General features: G+C 52.6%; 1 protein-coding gene, 1 non-coding gene and 1 pseudogene across 2 annotated transcripts in view; all 3 read left to right on the top strand.

Annotated features, from left to right (window-relative positions):
• Positions 1–18,853, top strand: part of WASHC4 (WASH complex subunit 4) — a 1,952,913-nt gene that overhangs the window by 212,059 nt on the left and 1,722,001 nt on the right. The window lies entirely within an intron of this gene.
• LOC122816044 lies at positions 8,005–8,152 on the top strand (annotated as a pseudogene).
• Positions 8,557–12,137, top strand: LOC122816037. Its single transcript, XR_006367045.1, has one exon. It is a non-coding gene; the product is annotated as a 28S ribosomal RNA (ribosomal RNA).

Here is an 18,853-nt window from a genome sequence, read left to right as displayed (position 1 = left end):
AAACAAACTCTACAACAAAAGAAAGAAACTGTTGCAAAAAAGAGTAAAATACCATGATTGGAGAAACTCCCTGGTCAGCTTCAGTAAGAAGCTGAGATCCCTCATAAAATCCTCCAAAGCTAGTTATGAAAACAAAATCGCCACTAACTCTAAAGCCAACCACAAAGCATTCTATAGCTATGTCAAGAATCTCAATGGCAACACTCAGATCTGCTTTGAGTTACAGTACAATGGCACTAAATATACAGAACCAACGGATATTGCCAACATCCTGGCAGATAGGTTCAGTGCTAACTTTACCCCTCTGTCATCCCCTAAAGGGCCCATCTCTATACCAGAAGAATGCAAAGTTCCTGTAATCACGGCTGCACAGGTAAAAAACACACTATCCAAAGCCAAGAACACAGCATCCATGGGACCTGACGACATCCCAGGCTGTGTTCTACATGAACTACAGAACGAACTGGCACCCCACCTAAGTACCATGTTCAATCATAGCCTCACCTCAGGCTATGTGCCCACTGAATGGCGCACAGCAACAGTTATCCCACTCCACAAAGAGGGAGCCACCACAGACCCCGGAAACTACAGCCCCATTAGCCTAACGAGCCTGGTCTGCAAAGCTATGGAGCATATCATCACGGAACTTATAAACAATGACATTGGTAATCTCCAAACTCAGGACCCCACCCAGTTCAGGTTTGTAAAAGGCAGATCATGTCTCCTAAACCTGATGGACTTCTTTGAAGCAGTCACCAAAGCTGTAGATGAGGGTAAGGTGGTTCACACAGCCTATCTAGATCTCGCCAAGGCTTTTGACACCATCCCCCACTCTGGAATTATAGATAAACTCACTAAACTAGGTATAAATCCCTATGTCACAAGATGGGTTGCCAACTGGCTCACTGACAGAACCCACACTGTGAAAGTAGCAGACTCCAAATCCAGCTTCAGACCAGTGACAAGTGGAGTACCACAGGGTTCAGTCCTGGGTCCTCTCCTGTTTAGTATCTACTTCTCTGAAGTACAGGCCAACACAGAAGGTCTTTGGCTAACGAAGTTCGCAGATGACTGCAAACTAGGAGCCATAATCAAAACTCCAAAAGATGTGGACATCCTACAAAAGGGTCTTGCTGAGACAGATGCCTGATGTCAAAGCCATGGCCTCAAGCTCAATGCCGAAAAGTGCATTGTCATTCCTTTTGGTAAAAACTCAGTACCCATGAACTACCACATAGGTGGTAGTCTACTTAACACCGGAAGTGTGATAAGAGATCTTGGGACACAGGTGGACAGTAGTCTCTCCTTTGATAATCACATTGCCACAGTAGTCAGGAAATCCTTTTATGTGGCACACCTCATCACAAAAGGTTTCTCATCCAGGAAAAAAGAGGTCATTGTTCCCCTCTACTCATCACTCATTAGACCCATTATAGAGTACAATGCCCCTTTTGGTATGTACCTCACAAGACATCTACAACAACTGGAAAGTTCACAGAAATACCTCACAAAGAGGATTACCGGCCTCAAAGAGATGCCCTATGCAGACTGTCTCAAAAAACTGCAGCTTTACTCCGTTGCATATCGCCTACTCAGAGGCGATCTCTGCCTAACACACACAGCTATGTCAAACCCAGAGCTTTTAGACATGCTGCACTTAAAGAAATCCCAATCCCTATGAGCTACACGCTCTAGGGACCTAAACCTCGTCACCACAATAAACAGAACATGCTGGAGGGATAGATTCCTGTCCCAGAGACTTCCCATACTCTGGAACAAACTACCTATCTATATCAAACAAAGCTCCTCATTAGCACTGTTCAAAAAAATCTTGATGATTGGATGGGAGATAGGAAATTCACCCCGGGGATCACTTCTGTGGCTCTGCTCGACAGTGGCACAGGAAAATAATTTTCTTGGGTGGCGAAAGCCAGGGTACCTTTGGCTAGGCTTATATAGGCCCTAGGGCCAATAGCCTAGTACCTACCTATGAACCTATATATGTATACACACACATACATATATTTATATATATATATATATATATATATATATACATATACATATTTACATATACATTTATACATATGCATATACACGTGTGTGTGTGTGTGTGTGTGTGTATATATATATATATATATATATATATATATATATATATATATATATATATATATATATATATATATTTACAGCTTAGGGCTGCCCCTGGAGCCAGGCCTTCGATCCCGTCCTCCCAACCCCCAGGGGTGCTTAGTTATGGCAGCCATGGTGTCTTGCACCTGCGTCCAGCTGGGGGAGTCGGCCAACAGTGCGGTCATGCTGAGGGCCTCTCCGGGAGCCAGGTCTTCAATCCCGTACTTCCAGCCCCCAGGGGTGCAGAGATACAGCCGCCGTGGCGTCTCGTACCCAGGTCCAGCCGGGGGAGTCGGCCGACAGCAAGGCCGTGATGAGAGCTGCCCCCGAAAGCCAGGTCTGTAATCCCGTCTTCTCAGCACCTGGGGGTTCGGAGATATGGCCCTCGTGGCGTCCTGTACCCGGGACCGTCTGCAGGCACCGTGTCAGTCTCTTGTCCTTTACCCGGCACTGCGGGGATGCCACCTTGCAAATGGCACCACTCGGGAGGCAAGGGGGCACATGCCACAATGCTTGAAGTGAACGAGGAGAGAAGCGGAGGCGCGAGACTAAATGTGCCAAGTTGCTGTGACCCGCGGCCATATCCTGTGCGAGTTTGAAAGCCCTAGGTGGAGGGCAAAGGGATGCTCCGGCATCACAGAAGTCTGGATGAGGGTCTGGAGGGAAGCTCCCGTGAGAGGCTCTGAGGGTAGCGTTGACACATTACGATTTGGCGGCCTATAGGCGTTATGTAACCCGGGAAAAGACCTCTCCCGCCTGGGTAGAAGTGGAAGCCATGAGTGGGTCCCTCCCTGTGGAAGTCCTTAAGGGAGAGAGAGGCAGAAAAAGGCTACGCTGGGAGATATGCCGCATGGTTGAGAGGGTCCGGATCATGCCCTTCCAGTGGGATGGAAGTCCTTAAGGGAGCATCTGAAGAAAGTCTGTGGGGTCAGGAGTGCTCCTGCCTGGATGAGCAGGGTCAGGCGCAACCCCCCATGATAGACGTCCTCAAGGGAATGGCTGACTGATGGCTGCGGGCCTGGAGAGCTCCTGCCAGGCAGGGGAAGCCATCCAACCTCACCCGGTACCAGACTGCATCCCCGAAATGTCACAAAGTATACAGAATTGATCTTGACCGGAAAGCATGGGGGATGCGCAAGCCTTGTTGGGGGTGTACCTGCCTGTTGCAACCGAGGGGAGTTCCACGGGGCCGGCCGGATCTGAGGGAAGCCCCCCAAGAGGACCCTGAGGACATAGGGACACAGCATGGTTTGATAGCCTTCAGGGGATATGTGGGAGACTGGGACCATGGTGCTCCGGACTGGAAGGGAGGGGGAGATGGAAGTCTTGATGAGAGCCGGCCTGTCCCTTGGCGGCTGAGGGGAGTTCCGCTGGATGGCCAGGATCGGAGTGAGGTAACCCTGAGAGGCTCTGAGGGCACAGGGATATGGCATGGCTTGGTAGCCTCCAGGAGATATGTAGCCCGGGAAAAGAGCCCTCCCGCTCTGGTAGAAGTGGAAGCTGTGAGGGGAAGCCTGTCTTGGTGAAGTCCAGAAGGGGGAGAGAGGGGCGGAAGGCAGCTGGGCAGGGAGCGCTCCTGCCTGGGTGAGAGGGTCCAGATCATGCCCCCCTCAGTGGGACGGAAGTCCTCAAGGGAACAGCTGGCAGAGAGCTGCGGGGTCTGGAGAGCTCCTGCCTCTGTGAACGGGGTCAGGTGGAGTCCCCCATGATGGAAGACTTCAAGAGAGCGTCTGGCGGACGGCTGCAGGCCTGGAGAGGTCCTGCCAGGCAGGGGGAAGGCATCCGATTTTGCCTGGTACCCAATCTCATCCCCGGAATGGCTCTGGACTGGAAAAAAAGGGGAGCTCGGAAGTCCCGATGAGAGCATACCTGCCCGTTGGCGGCTCAGTGGAGTTCCACAAGGGGGGGCCGGGATCTTAGGGAGGTCTCCTTGAGAGGCTCCGAATGCATGGGGACACAGCATGGTTTGACAGCCTGCAGGGGACATGGAGGTGGCGGGGTCCCCAAGGCGAGCCTTGGGCCGGGTAAAGAGGTCTCTCTGCAGGGTCGAAGGGGAGTGCCGCCGTGTTAAGCCCTGACAGAAGTGCTTAAGGGAGCTTCCTGTTGAGGGCTGCAGGGCCTGAAGAGCTCCTGGCCAGGCAGAGGCATCCGACTCCACCCCGTTCTCAAAGGCGTTCTCAAAAAATCGCAAAGTCCCCAGAATAGCTCCGGATTGGAAAGGAGGTGGACTCTGAAGTCCGTATGAGAGTGGATCTGCCCCTCCACGGCTGAGGGGAATTCAGTGAAGGTGGTCATACCATGCAGGTTCGCTCCCCCGATCGCCCGGCCGGCACGTGTAATCCTGCACGATTTGGCAGCCTTCAGGAGTTGAGGGACGACGGGGCGTTTGGTCAGAGTGCGAGTCCGGGTCCCAGCCCCGTGGAAGAATGTCCTGCCAGGTATCTGTGTGGGGTCGAGACATCCTCACTGGCCTCTTCGTCCTTGTCGGAAGTCCGTATGAGAGTGGATTTGCCCCACAGCAGCCAAGGGGAGTTCCATGGGGGCCGGTCGCACCCTGCAGGTTCGCTCACCCATTCGTCCAGCAGGCACATGCAATCCAGCATGATTTGGCAGATTCCAGATGTTAAGGGATGATGGGGATGTCCTGTTGGCATGCTAGTCTGGGTACGGGTCCAGCCCTGGTAGAACATCCTGCCAGGTGTCTGCGTGGGGTCGAGGTGGCCTCACTGGCCTCTTCCTTCCGGTCGGAAGTCTTTATGAGAGCGAATTTGCCCTTTCTTGGCCGCGGGAAGTTCCGTGGGGCTGATCGCACCCTGCAGGTTCACTCCCTCATCCGGCGGGCACGCATGATCCGGTATGATTTGGCAGCTTCCAGGAGTTGAGGTGATGGGGCATCCCATCAGAGTCCACATCCCAAACCCTGGTGATGTCCCGCCAGGTGTCTACGTGGGATCAAGGTGCTGTTTACCCACCATCCATGTCCCGCCAGGTGTCTACGTGGGATCAAGGTGCTGTTTACCCACCATCCATCGATCGATCATGCCAGCAGACTCCCATTGGTTGAGGGCCCCTGCGGTGTGGCTTTGTGGGTCACGGCTTGCGTGTTGAGCTTCTCTGTCCCAGGAGTGAGGTGCAGGTGGGGATGTGGAGAGTTCCTGCTCTTCAGGGTGGAAGTTGAGGTGAGACCGATGAACCCGGGCTGTAGTGAAGAACTCCTGTGACATGGCCAAGTGTCCTTGCATGGCTGAAGTGTGGGAGAGGAACTCTCTCCCACTTTTCTCTGGCTCTGAGCTGTGACACGCACCCTGCCGGTACCACAGCCCTCTGGTGTTGAGGTCGCCGGTCCATGACCAGCACCCAGGGTGCCCCCCTCCACGGGGAGAGGGAGCCCTCCTGTTGGCAGAGGTGCAGGCTCCAGCCCCTCCTCTCCTCTCGCCCACCAAGGTGCTTCTATCTGGTTGATACTGCCAGTAGCATATGCTTGTCTCAAACATTAAACCATTAAAGTCTCTGTGCACACAGAAGCTACAGTGAAACTGCGAATGGCTTATTAAATTAGTTATGGTTCCTTTGATCGCTCCACTTTTACTTGGATAATTGTGTTAATTCTAGAGCTAATTCATGCTGATGAGTGCTGATCTCCAGGGATGCATGCATTTATCAAACCAAAACCAATCCTGGTCTCGGCCCAGCAGCTTTGGTGACTCTAGATAAACTCGGGCCAATCTCATGGCAGCAAAGTGACATTTGAATGTCTGCCTACCATCATGACCACGGGTAACAGGGAATCCGGGTTCAATTCCAGAGAGGGAGCCTGTGAAATGGCTACCACATCCATGGAAAGCAGAAGGCATGCAAATTACCCACTCCCAACTCAGGGAGATAGTGACGAAAAATAACAATACAGGACTCTTTTCAGGCCCTGTAATTGGAATGAGTACATTTTAAATCCTTTAACGAGGATCTATTGGAGGGCAAGTCTGGTGCCAGCAGCCGCAGTAATTCCAGCTCCAATAGCATGTATTAAAGTTGCTGCAGTTAAAAGCTCAAAGTTGGATCTTGGGATCGAGCTGGCGGTCTGCTGTGAGGAGAGCTACTGCCTGTTCCAGCCCCTGCCTCTTGACGCTCCCTCGATGCTCTTAACTGTGTCCCAGGGGTCAGAAGCATTTTCTTTGAAAAAATTAGTGTGTTCAAAGCAGGCCGGTCACCTGAATACTTTGGCTAGGAATAATGGAATAGGACTCCTGTTCTATTTTGTTGGTTTTTGGAACTGGGGCCCTGATTAAGAGGGATGGCCGGGAGCATTCGTATTGTGCCACTAGAGGTGAAATTCTTGGAGCGGCGCAAGACAAACGAAAGCATTTGCCAAGAATGTTTTCATTAATCAAGAATGAAAGTTAGAGGTTCGAAGACTATCAGATACCATCGTCGTTCCGACCATAAATGATGCAGACTAGTGATCCGGTGGCGTTATTCCCATGACCTGCCGGGGAGCTTCCAGGAAACCAAAGTCTTTGGGTTCCGGGGGGGGGGGTGTATGGTTGCAAAGCTGAAATTTAAAGGAATTGACAGATGGGCACCACCAGGAGTGGAGCTTGCGGCTTAATTTGAATCAACATGGGAAACCTCACCTGGCCCGGACACAGAAAGAATTGACAGATTGATAGCTCTTTCTCGATTCTGTGGGTGGTGGTGCATGGCCATTCTTAGTTGGTGGAGCGATTTGTCTGGTTAATTCTGATAATGAACGAGACTCTGCCATGCTAACTAGTTATGCGGCCCAGTGCGGTCATCTCCCTACTTCTTAGAGGGACAAGTGGTTTTCAGCCACACGAGATTGAGCAATAACAGGTCTGTGATGCCCTTAGATGTCCGGGGCTGCACGCCTGCTACACTGAATGGATCAGCGTGCGTCTACCCTTGACTGACAGGTCCAGGTAATCCACTGAACCCCATTCGTGATAGGTACTGGAGATTGCAATTATTCCCCACAAACAAGGAATTCCCAGCAAGTGCAGGTCATAAGCTCACGTTGATTAAGTCCCTGCTCTTTGTACACACTGTCTGTCACTACTACCAATTGGATGGTTTAGTGAGGTCCTCGGATAGGCCCTGCTGGAGTCGGTCACGGCCCCGGCGGTGCGCCTAGAAGACTATCAACCTTGACTATCTAGAGGAAGTAAAAATCGTAACAAGGTTTCTGTAGATGAACCTGCGGAAGGATCATTAACGCTGAGGGTCCCAGGATGGCGCCGTCCTCTGGTACCAAGGTCTCTCCTCGCTCTGCTGCCTTGACTCTCTGCATCTCTCTCTTTGTTGTTCTGTCTGACTCCTATCTGTCTGTGCGCCCTTGTGGAGGCTGGCAGGACCAAGCCCGCAGCTCCCAGAGGTAGGGGGAAGGGGGGAGTGAGAGGAGTGGTGGTGTTAGTCTCCCCTCACCTCCCGGCAGCGGGAGGTACGGGCACTCCTCTGCTGCCCTGAGGAGATGGTGGCGGAGGGTGCACCTGGCCCAGTGGTGCAGTCCACAGCACGCCCTGGAGGTGGGCGGATCCCCGTTCGGTAGGGGGAGGGAAAGGGGTGCCGTGTTGGTGGGGGGGACGGTGGCTTCCCCTCTGGTCATGCAGGGCCTCCCCTGGGGTGGCACACATGTGTCCTCTCCCCTCAATGTTGGTCATGGGTACCTGTGGAGGACGTCCCGCTCCCTGCGGGGCATTGGTTCAAAGCGGCTGCTGCGGGACTCCTTGCCATCCCACAGTGTATGGACAGTAACCCCAGTCTGGGTGCCCATGACGACTACTCCCGGGAAACCTTGTGTGCTCGTCTCGAGGTGCAAAGCTGCACGGTGCCCCTGGCAAACAAGAACTGTACGACTCAGAACAGTGGATCACTCGACGCATGTGTCGAACGCAGCTAGCTGCGAGAATTAATGTGAATTGCAGGACACATTGATCATCGATACTGCAAACGCACTTTGCGGTCCTGGGTTACTTCCAGGGCTACGCCTGTCTGAGGGTCGTTGTGCCTCCCATCACCCCCAGGGGTGTCCAACCCCCATAGAGGGCACAGCCGGGAAGTCGAGGGAGCCTGACAAGAGCACCCTGTCCCCACAGGGAGAGATGCGGATGGAGGAGAGGAGTACCCCACTGTCCCGAGCCAGGAAGCCTGTCCGAGGATGGGAGGGAGGAGGTACACATGTCTCGACCCCCAGAGGCTGGCAGTGGTACTGCCACCTGGTTGCCCTCCTGCGGTGAGGCCTGATGCCTGCCCATGCCGGTTCCCGCTTGCTGGGTCCTCCTCTGCTGCCCAGAGTCCGGTGGCATGGGGGAGTGGGTGTCAGAGCCGGGGGAGGACAGGTGTCCATCCATCCCAGAGTCCTGCGCCCGCACCCCCACCCCCACCCCCATGACCTCACTTGGAATGCAACCTCAGATCAGATGTGGCGACCCGCCGAATTTAAGCATATTACTAAGCGGAGGAAAAGAAACTAACCAGGATTCCATCAGTAACAGCTAGTGAAGCGGGAAGAGCCCAGTGCCAAATCCCCGCCCGGGAAACAGGTGCAGGGAATTGTGGCATACGGAAGTCCATCTCCCCGGCACCACCCAGGGAGCCCAAGTGCTTGTGATTGAGGCTCAGCCCATGGACGGTTTGAGGCCGGTTGCGGCCCCCGCCGTGTCTGGATCAAGTGTTCCCGGAGTTGGGTTGTTGATGAATGCAGCCCAAAGCGGGTAGTAAACTCCATCTAAGGCTGAACACCAGCACGAGACTGATAGTGGACAAATACCGTAAGGGAAAGTTGAAAAGAACTTTGAAGAGAGAGTTCAAGAGGACGTAAAACTGTTCAGAGGTAAACAGGTGGGGTCCGCATGGTCTGCCCAGAGGATTCAACTCAGCGGCTGCATCGGCCACCTGGGCAAGGCGAATCCCCCTCCGGGGGGACGGGACCGTCCCTAGATGTGCAGGCCTCCATCTGGCACATTTCCTCCATAGTGGTGTGCCGCGACCAGCCCTGGGTCAGCCGGGAAAGCTGATTGGAAGATGGATCCCTTCCACGGAGGAGTGTGTTACAGGCCGCAGTATCAGTCCTCGCCGTGCCCTGTGGTCATGGAAGACTACCCGCCGAACCCTCCTTCGCCCTCACTACGGGACCCCCGGCTCCCAGCGGGACTTCGACTGGGCCGGATTTTCCTCAGTGCGGCCCAACCGTGTCATGCCGTCAGGCTCTCTTTGGGTGCCTGGGGTACTCAGCGACATCGGTGACCCACCCGTCCTGTCTTGAAACACAGACCAAGGAGTCAAACAGGTGTGTGAGTCTGAGGGTGGGCAGGAGCCCCCATGGCACAATTAAAGTGAGGGCTGGTGTACACTGGCTAAGGCAGGATCCCCATTCCCCACGTGAGGGGCGCACCACCAGCCCATCTCACCCATCCCATCGGGGAGGTGGAGCGTGAGTGTACCTGGTGGGACCCAAAAGATGTTGAACTATGCCTGGGCAAGGCGAAGCCAGAGGAAACTCTCGTGAAGGTCCGTAGCGGTAGTGATCTGCAAATCGGTCATCCGACCTGGGTATAGGGGCAAAAGACTAATTGAATCATCTAGTAGCTGGTTCCCTCCGAAGTTTCCCTCAGGATAGCTGGCGCTTGGCAGTCTGTTTTATCTGGTAAAGCGAATGATTAGAGGTCTTGGGGCCGAAATGATCTTAACCTGTTCTCGTACTTTAAATGGTTAAGAAGCCCGACTCGCCGGCTTGGAACCGGGTGTGGAATGTGAGCAGCCAGTGGGCCACTTTTGGTAAGCAGAACTGACTCTGAGGGATGAACTGAATGCCAGGTTAAGGCGCCCAATGCTGACGCTCATCAGACCCCAGAAAAGGTGTCGGTTGATATAGACAGCAGGATGGTGGCTACGGAAGTCGGACTGCGCTAAGGAGTAACAACTCGCATAGCAAATCAACTAACCCTGAAAATGGATGATGGTGGAACTTCGGGCCCATACCCGGCTGGCGCTGGGAGCCGAGGGGGCTACACCACGACAGCACTGAAGTTCAGGGCGAGGGCCCTGGTAGAGCCGTCGCGGGTGCAGATCTTGGTGGTAGTAGCAAATATTCAAACAAAAGCTTTGAAGGTCAAAGTGGAGAAAGGTTCCATGTGAACAGCAGTTGAACATGGATCAGGTGGTCCTGAGAGGTAGGCGAGCACCATTCCGAAGTTACGGGCAACGGCCTCCGTCGCCCTCAGCCGATCGAAAGGGAGTCTGGAGTGGCAGAGACTGGCGCCTTGCGGCATCCAGTGTGGTGACGCAAACGATCCCAGAGAAGATGGTGGGGGCCTCTGGGAGAGTTCTTTTTTCTTTGTAAAGGGCAGGCTGCCCTGGAATGGGTTCACCTGAGGGAGGGGCCTATGCCCTGGAAAGTGTCACAGTTCAACAGCATCAGGTGAGCTCTCACCGGCCCTTGAAAATCCAGGGGAGAGGTGTCTCGCACCAGGCCGTACCCATATCAGCAGCAGGTCTCCAAGGTGAATAGCCTCTGGCATGTTAGAATAATGTAGGTAAGGAAAGTCAGCAAGCCAGAACCGTAACTTCAGGATAAGGATTGGCTCTAATGGCTAGGTCTGTCGGGCTCAGCCCTGAAGTGGGGCTGGGCGTGTGCCGTGGCTGGACGAAGCGCTCCAGGGCCGGGAGTATGATGGAGGCAACTTTGGACGTGCGTCGGGCTCTTCCTGTCGATCACCCCGGCTGTGGCGGGCACAGGTCCCGACAGGTGTCCCGGATCATCTGGCAGCTAGCAGCTGATTTAGAACTGGTGCAGACCGGGGGAATCCGACTGTTTAATTAAAACAAAGCATTGCGAAGACCAGAGACTGGTGTTGACGCAATGTGATTTCTGCCCAGTGCTCTGAATGTCAAAGTGGAGAAATTCAATGAAGTGCGGGTAAATGGCGAGAGTAACTATGACTCTCTTAAGGTAGCCAAATGCCTTGTAATCTAATTAGTGATGAGCATGAATGGATAAATGAGATTCCCACTGTCCCTCAAAAAAAGAGGCCAGCAGATTCGAAGAAACAAACATTTATTACATTTATTACACTGTACAGACCGATTTTGATCTAATGACCTTCCTCAATGTAACAAACACTAATCCAGGACTGGATTAGTGTTTGTTACATTGAGAAAGGTCAGTAGACCGAAATCGGTCTGTACATTGTAATAAATGTTTGTTTCTTTGAATCTGCTGACCTCTTTTTTTGTGGTGCTACCTTTACTTTGGCCCTGCAGTTGCTGTCCGGGCGAGGAGTTTTGTTTACAGCATATTCCCACTGTCCCTACCTACTATCTAGCGAAACCACAGCCAAGGGAACAAGCTTGGCAGAATCAGCAAGGAAAGAAGACACTGTTGAGCTTGACTCAAGTCTGGCACTGTGAAGAGACATGATGGGTGTTGAATAAGTGGGAGGCCTTGGCCACCAGTGAAATACCACTACACTTATCGTTTTTTCACTTAATCGGTGAGGCCGGGGGGGCGAGCCCCACTGGGGCTCTCGCTTCTGGCTCCAAGCGACCGGGCATCTGGGCACGACCCTATTTGGGGACAGTGTAAGTTGGGGAGTTTGACTGGGGTGGTACACCTGTCAAAGAGTAATGGAAGTGTCCTAAGGTGAGCTCAGGGAGAACAGAAACCTACCATGGAGCAGAAGGGCAAAAGCTCGCTTGATCTTGATTTTCAGTATGAATACAGACCATGAAAGCAGGGCCTCACGATCCTTCTGGCTTTTAAGCAGGAGGTGTCAGAAAAGTTACTAAAGGGATAACTGGCTTGTGGCAGCCAAGCGTTCATAGCTATGTCGCTTTTTGATTCTTCTATGTCGGCTCTTCCTATCATTGTGAAACAAAATTCACCAACCATTGGATTGTTCACCCACTAATAGGGAATGTGAGCTGAGTTTAGACTGTCATGAGACAGGTTAGTTTTATTTATTTTTTTTATTTTATTTTACATTTGTTAAAAGGAGTGTATTAGTGTTGCCTCACCGATTAAGTGAAAAAACGATAAGTGTAGTGGTATTTCACCGGTGGCCAACGCCACCCTTCTTCTTTCGGCTGCTCCCGTTAGGGGTCGCCACAGCAGATAAACTGTTTCCATTTCTTCCTGTCCTCTGCATTTTGCTCTGTCACACCAACTACCTGCATGTCCTCTCTCACCACATCCATAAACCTTATCTTAGGCCTTCCTCTTTTCCTGTTACCTGGCAGCTCCATCCTTAGCATCTTTTTCCCAATATACTCTGCATCCCTCCTCAGCACATGTCCAAACCAACGTAATCTTGCCTCTCAGGCTTTGTCTCCAAACCTTCCGACCTGGGCTGACCCTCTAATATACTTATTCCTAATCCTGTCCATCCTTGTCACACCCAGTGCAAATCTTAACATCTTCAGCTCTGCCACGTCAAGCTCTGACTCCTGCCTTTTTAAGTGCCACTGTCTCCAACCCATATAACATAGCTGGTCTCACTACCCTCTTGTAGACCTTCCCTTTCACTCTTACTGGTACTCGTCTGTCACAAATCACTCCTGACACTCTTCTCCACCCACTCCATCCTGCCTGTACTCTCTTCTTCACCTCTCTTCCACACTCACCATTACTCTGAACTGTTGATCCCAAGTACTTAAACTCATCCACCTTCACCACCTCTACTCCCTGCATCCTCACCATTCCTCTATCCTCCCTCTCATTCATACACATATATTCTGTCTTAGTCCTGCTGACCTTCATTCCTCTTCTCTCTAGAGCATATCTCCACCTCTCCAGGGTCTCCTCCAACTGTTCCCTACTCTCACTACAGATCACAATGTCATCTGCAAACATCATAGTCCACGGGGACTCCTGTCTGATCTCGTCTGTCAACCTGTCCATCACCATTGCAAATAAGAAAGGGCTCAGAGCTGATCCTTGATGTAATCCCACCTCCACCTTAAACGGATCTGTCACTCCCACTGCAGACTTCACCATTGTCACACTACTCTCGTACATATCCTGTACCACTCTTACATACTTCTCTGCCACTCCTGACTTCCTCATACAGTACCACAACTCCTCTCTAGGCACCCTGTGATATGCTTTCTCTAAATCCACAAAGACACAATGCAACTCCTTCTGACCTTCTCTGTACTTCTCCATCAACACTCTCAGAGCAAACATCACATCTGTAGTATTCTTTCCTGGCATGAAACCATACTGCTGATCACTAATCATCACCTCCCTTCTTAACCTAGCTTCCACTACTCTTTCCCATAACTTCATGCTGTGACTGATCAGTTTAATCCCTCTGTAGTTAGTACAGCTCTGCACATCACCCTTATTCTTAAAAATCAGTACCAAAACACTTTTTCTCCATTCCTCAGGCATCCTCTCACTTTCCAAGATTTCATTAAACAATCTAGTTAAAAACTCCACTGCCATTTCACCTAAACACCTCCATGCTTCCACAGGTATGTCATCTAGACCAACATCTTCATAGCTATCCTTACTTCCTCCTTGCTAATCCACTGCACTTGATAATTCACTATCCGCACATCATGCAACCTTTTCTTCCTCTCATTCTCTTCATTCATCAACCCCTCAAAGTACTCTTTTCATCTGCTCAACACACTCACCTCGCTTGTGAGTACGTTTCCATCATTATCCTTTATCACCCTTACCTGCTGCACATCTTTACTAGCTCGGTCCCTATGTCTAGCCAATCGGTACATGTCCTTTTCTCCCTCATTAGTGTCCAACCTTTTATCATACGCCTTATCCTTAGCCTTCGCCACCTCTCTCTTTGCCATGCACCTCATCTCCTTATACATTTGTCTATTTTCTTCATCTCTTTGACAATCCCACTTCTTCTTCGCCAACCTCTTTCTCTGTATACTCTCCTGTACTTCTTCATTCCACCACCAGGTCTCCTTGTCCTCCTTCCTCTTTCCAGATGTCACACCAAGCACCTTTCTAGCCATCTCTCTTACTAGCTCTGCTGTAGTTACCCAGCTATTCGGTAACTCTTCACTGCCACCCAGTGCCTGTCGTAATTCTTCCCTGAACATCACCTCACAATTACTCTTTTTCAATTTCCACCATTTGATCCTTGGTGCTGCCCTCACACTCATCCTCCTCTTCTTGATCACCAATGTCATCCTGCAAACCACCATCCTATGCTGCCTAACTGCACTTTCCCCTGCCACCACTTTGCAGTCTCCAATCTCCTTCAGACTAGCCCTTCTACATAAGATATAATCCACCTGTGTGCATCTTCTTCCACTCTTGTATGTCACCCTATGCTCCTCCCTCTTGTTAAAATACGTATTCATCACAGCCATATCCATCCTTTTTGCAAAATCGACTACCATCTGACCTTCTGCATTCCTTTGCTTAACACCATACCTACCAATCACTTCCTCATCCCCTCTGCTCCCTTCACCAACATGCCCATTGAAATCTGCTCCAATCACCAGTCTCTCACCCTTGGGTACAGTCATCACCACTTCATCCAACTCACTCCAAAAGTTTTCTTTCTCATCCATCGCACACCCAACTTGTGGCGCATATGCACTAACAACATTCATCATTACACCATCAATTTCCAGCTTAATAAACATCACTCTATCCAACGCTCTTTTCACCTCCAAAACACTCTTTACATACTGTTCCTTCAGGATAATGCCTACGCCATTTCTCCTCCCATCCACACCATGATAAAACAATTTGAAACCGCCTCCGATACACCTAGCCTTTGCTCCCCTTCAATCTTTTCTCTTACACACATAATATAACGACCTTCCTTCGGTCCATCATATCAGCTAGCTCTCTTTCTATACCAGTCATACTGCGAACATTCAAAGTTCTGACCCTCACTATCACAGTCCTAGCCTTTAAATGCCTTTGGGCATGCCTTCCCCCTCTTCTTCTCCTTCTGCCAACAGTAGCCCAATTTCCACCAACACCCTGTTGGCCAACAGTACTGGTGGCGGTCATTGTTAACCTGGGCCTCGACCGATCCGTTATGTATTTCTGTACTGTTGTCTGCATGTGTGATTTGGCAAAATTTTACGCCGGATGCCCTTCCTAACACAACCCTCCCCATTTATCCGGGCTTGGGACCAGCACAAAGAAACACACTGGCTTGTGCATCCCCAGTGGCTGGGTTAGGTTAGTTTTACCCTACTGATGATGTATTGTTGTTGCAATAATAATCCTGCTCAGTATGAGAGGAGCCACAGGTTCAGACATTTGGTGTATGTGCTTGATTGTAGAGCCAATGGTGCGAAGCTACCATCTGTGGGATTATGACTGAACGCCTCTAAGTCAGAATCCTGCCTAAACATAATGATACTGTAGCACCGCGGATCTCTGATTGACTAGGGATAGCTGGCCACAAGGTCAGTGTGGAGTGCCGCTCGTCAGTGGGTCGGAGCATGGATGGAAGAGGGCCGCCTCTCTCCAGCAGTGCATTGCACGTTCGTGAGGTACCGGGTGCTAAGTCATTCATAGATGACCTGATTCTGGGTCAGGGTTTCGTACATAGCAGAACAGCAAAATTTGGGATCTATTGAAAGTCAGCCCTCGAGCCCTCAAGCTTGGCTCGAGGGCTGACTTTCAATAGATCACAGCAAAAAGCTGCAATCTATTGAAAGTCAGCCCTCAAGCCAAGCTTTTGTCGCATGCGGGGGGACGGGCTCCATTTCCTCGCGGGGAGGGGGGGGGCACGTCTTTGGCTGGCCTGCCCTGCGGGCCGCCCCCCCCTAAGGTCCAGATTGTCAGCAGGACTTTGCTCTTTGGCGACAGGCGCGGGGTCTGGCTGGTTGATAGAGAGAGTGGGGTCTGTGCATGACCCAGCGGTGGGGCGTCCCCTGCGGGATGAGGTCTCCGGTCACACACCTTGCTCCGCACCCTTCGGCAACTCTGTCCAGATAGCTGGAACCCCTGTGGGCACGGAAGGAGCTGAGGATTGTTTACTTGGGCCTAAAGATTGTCGACCCGGCAGCAAGGCCTCTCGTGCGGCAAGAGGTGCCTGGTCGCATCCCTCGCTCTGCACTCTCTGATGCCTCCGTCCAGATAGCCAGAAACCGTGCTGGTGCGGAAGGGGCTGAGGATTGAGTACTTGACCCTGGATGGGGGACCCAGAGACGGGTACGTGGTTTCTGGGACAGGGCAGAGGTTCCTCCGGGGAAGCCAGATCCAGGATCCCATCCTCCCGGTGCCTGGGGAGAGGAGATACAGCTGCCTTGGTGTCTTACACTCGGGACCATCCGCAGATGCAGGTCAGCCTCCGTTCCTTCACCTGGCACTGTGGGGATGCCACCCTGTAAATGGCACCACTCAGGATGCAAGGGGGCACGTGCCAGAAGGTTCGAACTGAAGCACGTTCGTTGGTGTTTGGTGCCGCTGGGAGGAGAGACGGAGGCACAAGACGAAATGGGCCGAGATGCCGGGACCTGGGGCTATATCCTTTGTGAGTTTGAAAGCCCTAGGTGGAGGGCAAAGGGGAGAACCGGCATCATGGAAGTCTGGATGAGAGTCTGGCTGAGGTCTCGCTGCCCAGCAGAGTTCCACAAGGCTGCAAAGTATCAGAGGGAAGCTCCCCTGAGAGGCTCTGAGGGCAGGGTTGACACATTACAATTTGGCGGTCTCCAGGAGTTATGTAACCCAGGAAAAGAGCTTTCCCAGCTGGGTAGAAATGGAAACGCGAGAGAGAGGCGGAAAACGGCCCGGCTGGGAAAGCTGCTGCCTGTGTGTGGAGGTCCAGACCATGGCCCCCTCAGGGATGGAAGTCCGGAAGCGGGATAGAGGAGGAAAGAGGCCTGGCAGGGAGCGCTCTGGCCTGGGTGAGAGGATCCAGATTGTGCCCCCCCGTGGGACAGACATCATTAAGGGAGAGTCTGCGGGGCCAGGAGTGCTCCTGTCCAGGTGAGCGGAGTTGGGCACAACCCCCCACAACGGAAGTCCTCAAGGGAACGGCTGCCGAAAGGCCGTGCAACCAGGAGTGCTTCTGCCTGGATGAACGGGGTCAGGCGGAGCCCCCCATGATGGAAATCCTCAAGGGAATGGCTGGCGGAGGGCCACGGGGTCTGGAGTGTTCCTGCCTGGGTGAGCGGGGTCAGGTGGAGCCCCTCACGATGGAAGTTCTCAAGGGAGCATCTGGCGGATGGCTGTGGGCCCACAGAGCTCCTGCCAGGCAGGGAAGGTGTCTGACCTTGCCCGGTACCCGACAGCATCCCCGAAATCTCACAAAGTCCCCAAAATGGTTCCAGACTGGAAAGCAGTGATGACGCGGAAGCTCTGATGGGAGTGCACCTGGCCCGTGGCGGCCAAGGGGAGTTCCGCAGGGCCAGCCGGGATTGGAGGGGAGCCCCCAGAGAGGCCCCCGAGGGCACGGGCACACTGCACGACTTGGCAGCATTAAGGAGATTTGGGGGAAGACTGGGACCATGGTGCTCTGGACTGGAAAGGAGGGGGACATGGAAGTCCAGATGAGAGCAGGCCTGCCCCTCTGAGAGTGAGGGGAGTTCCTCAAGGCTGGCTGGCATCAGAGGGAGGTCACCCTAAGAGGCTCCGAAGGCACGGAGACACTGCATGGTTTAGCAGCCTTCAGGGGATAAGCGGGAGACTGGGACTGTGGTGCTCAGGGACCGGAAAGGAGGGGGGACGTGGAAGTCCTGATCAGAGTGGGCCTTGCCCCTTGGCATCCGAGATTGGAGGGAGGTCCCCCTGCGAGGCTCCGAGGGCACGAGGACACGGCATGGCTCGGCAGCCTTCAGGAGATATGTAACCTTGCAAAAGAGCCCTCCCGCGTGGGTAGAAGTGGAAACCTGGAGGGAGTCCCTCCCCTTGGTAGTCTGGAAGGGAGAGAGGGGCAGAAATCGGCCGAACTGGGAGAGTTTCCACCTGGTTGAGGGGGATCTGGACCCCAGCCCCCTCCGAGATAGAAGTCTGGAAGGGGGACAGAGGTGGAAAGCGGCCAGGAGGGAGCGCTCCTGCTAATGTGAGAGGTTCCGGATCGTCCTCCCCTCCATGTGGAAGTCCTTAAGGGAGCTGCTGATGGAAGGTTGCGGGGCCAGGAGCGCTCCTGCCTGAGTGTGAGAGGGCAGACGGAGACCCATGACGGAAGTCCTCAATGGAGCGACCGATGGTCATCTGCGGGATCTGGAGAGCTCCTGTCAGGCAGGCGGAAGGCATCCGTCCTCGCCGTAGACTACGGCATCCCCAAAATATCGCAAAGTCCCCAGAACCCCTCTGGACGGGAAAGCAAAAAGGACATGGAAGCCCCAGTGGGAGTGTACCTGCCCTACGGAGGCTGAGGGGAGTTCCGCGAGCCAGCCAGGATCTGAGGGAAGCCCCCCGAGGGCATGCGGACACGGCATGGTTTGGCAGCCTCCAGGAGTTAAGGGACGACAGGGTGTCCCATCAGAGTGTGGGTCCCAGCCCCGGGTAATGTCCCACCGCTCATACCATATTTCGCCGAAAATAAGACCGGGTCTTGTACTCTTTCCCCCGCTGAAATATGCATTAGAGCTTATTATCAAGCGATGCTTTATTTACTTCCCCCCCATACAACAATATACATTATTCATGTACAGAAATTGACATTTATTCATGTACACAAATTGACATTTATTTGGTACTTTTATGCTATTTGGCAACAGTTCTAAGTAACACGACAGTTGTGTGAGAATTCTACAT

The sequence above is a fragment of the Protopterus annectens genome, chromosome 11.part0 (genome assembly GCF_019279795.1).
Source record: "Protopterus annectens isolate FY-2018-M chromosome 11.part0, PAN1.0, whole genome shotgun sequence".
In the NCBI taxonomy this organism is placed as follows: domain Eukaryota; kingdom Metazoa; phylum Chordata; order Ceratodontiformes; family Protopteridae; genus Protopterus; species Protopterus annectens.
This window is presented reverse-complemented; position numbering and strand designations above follow the sequence as displayed.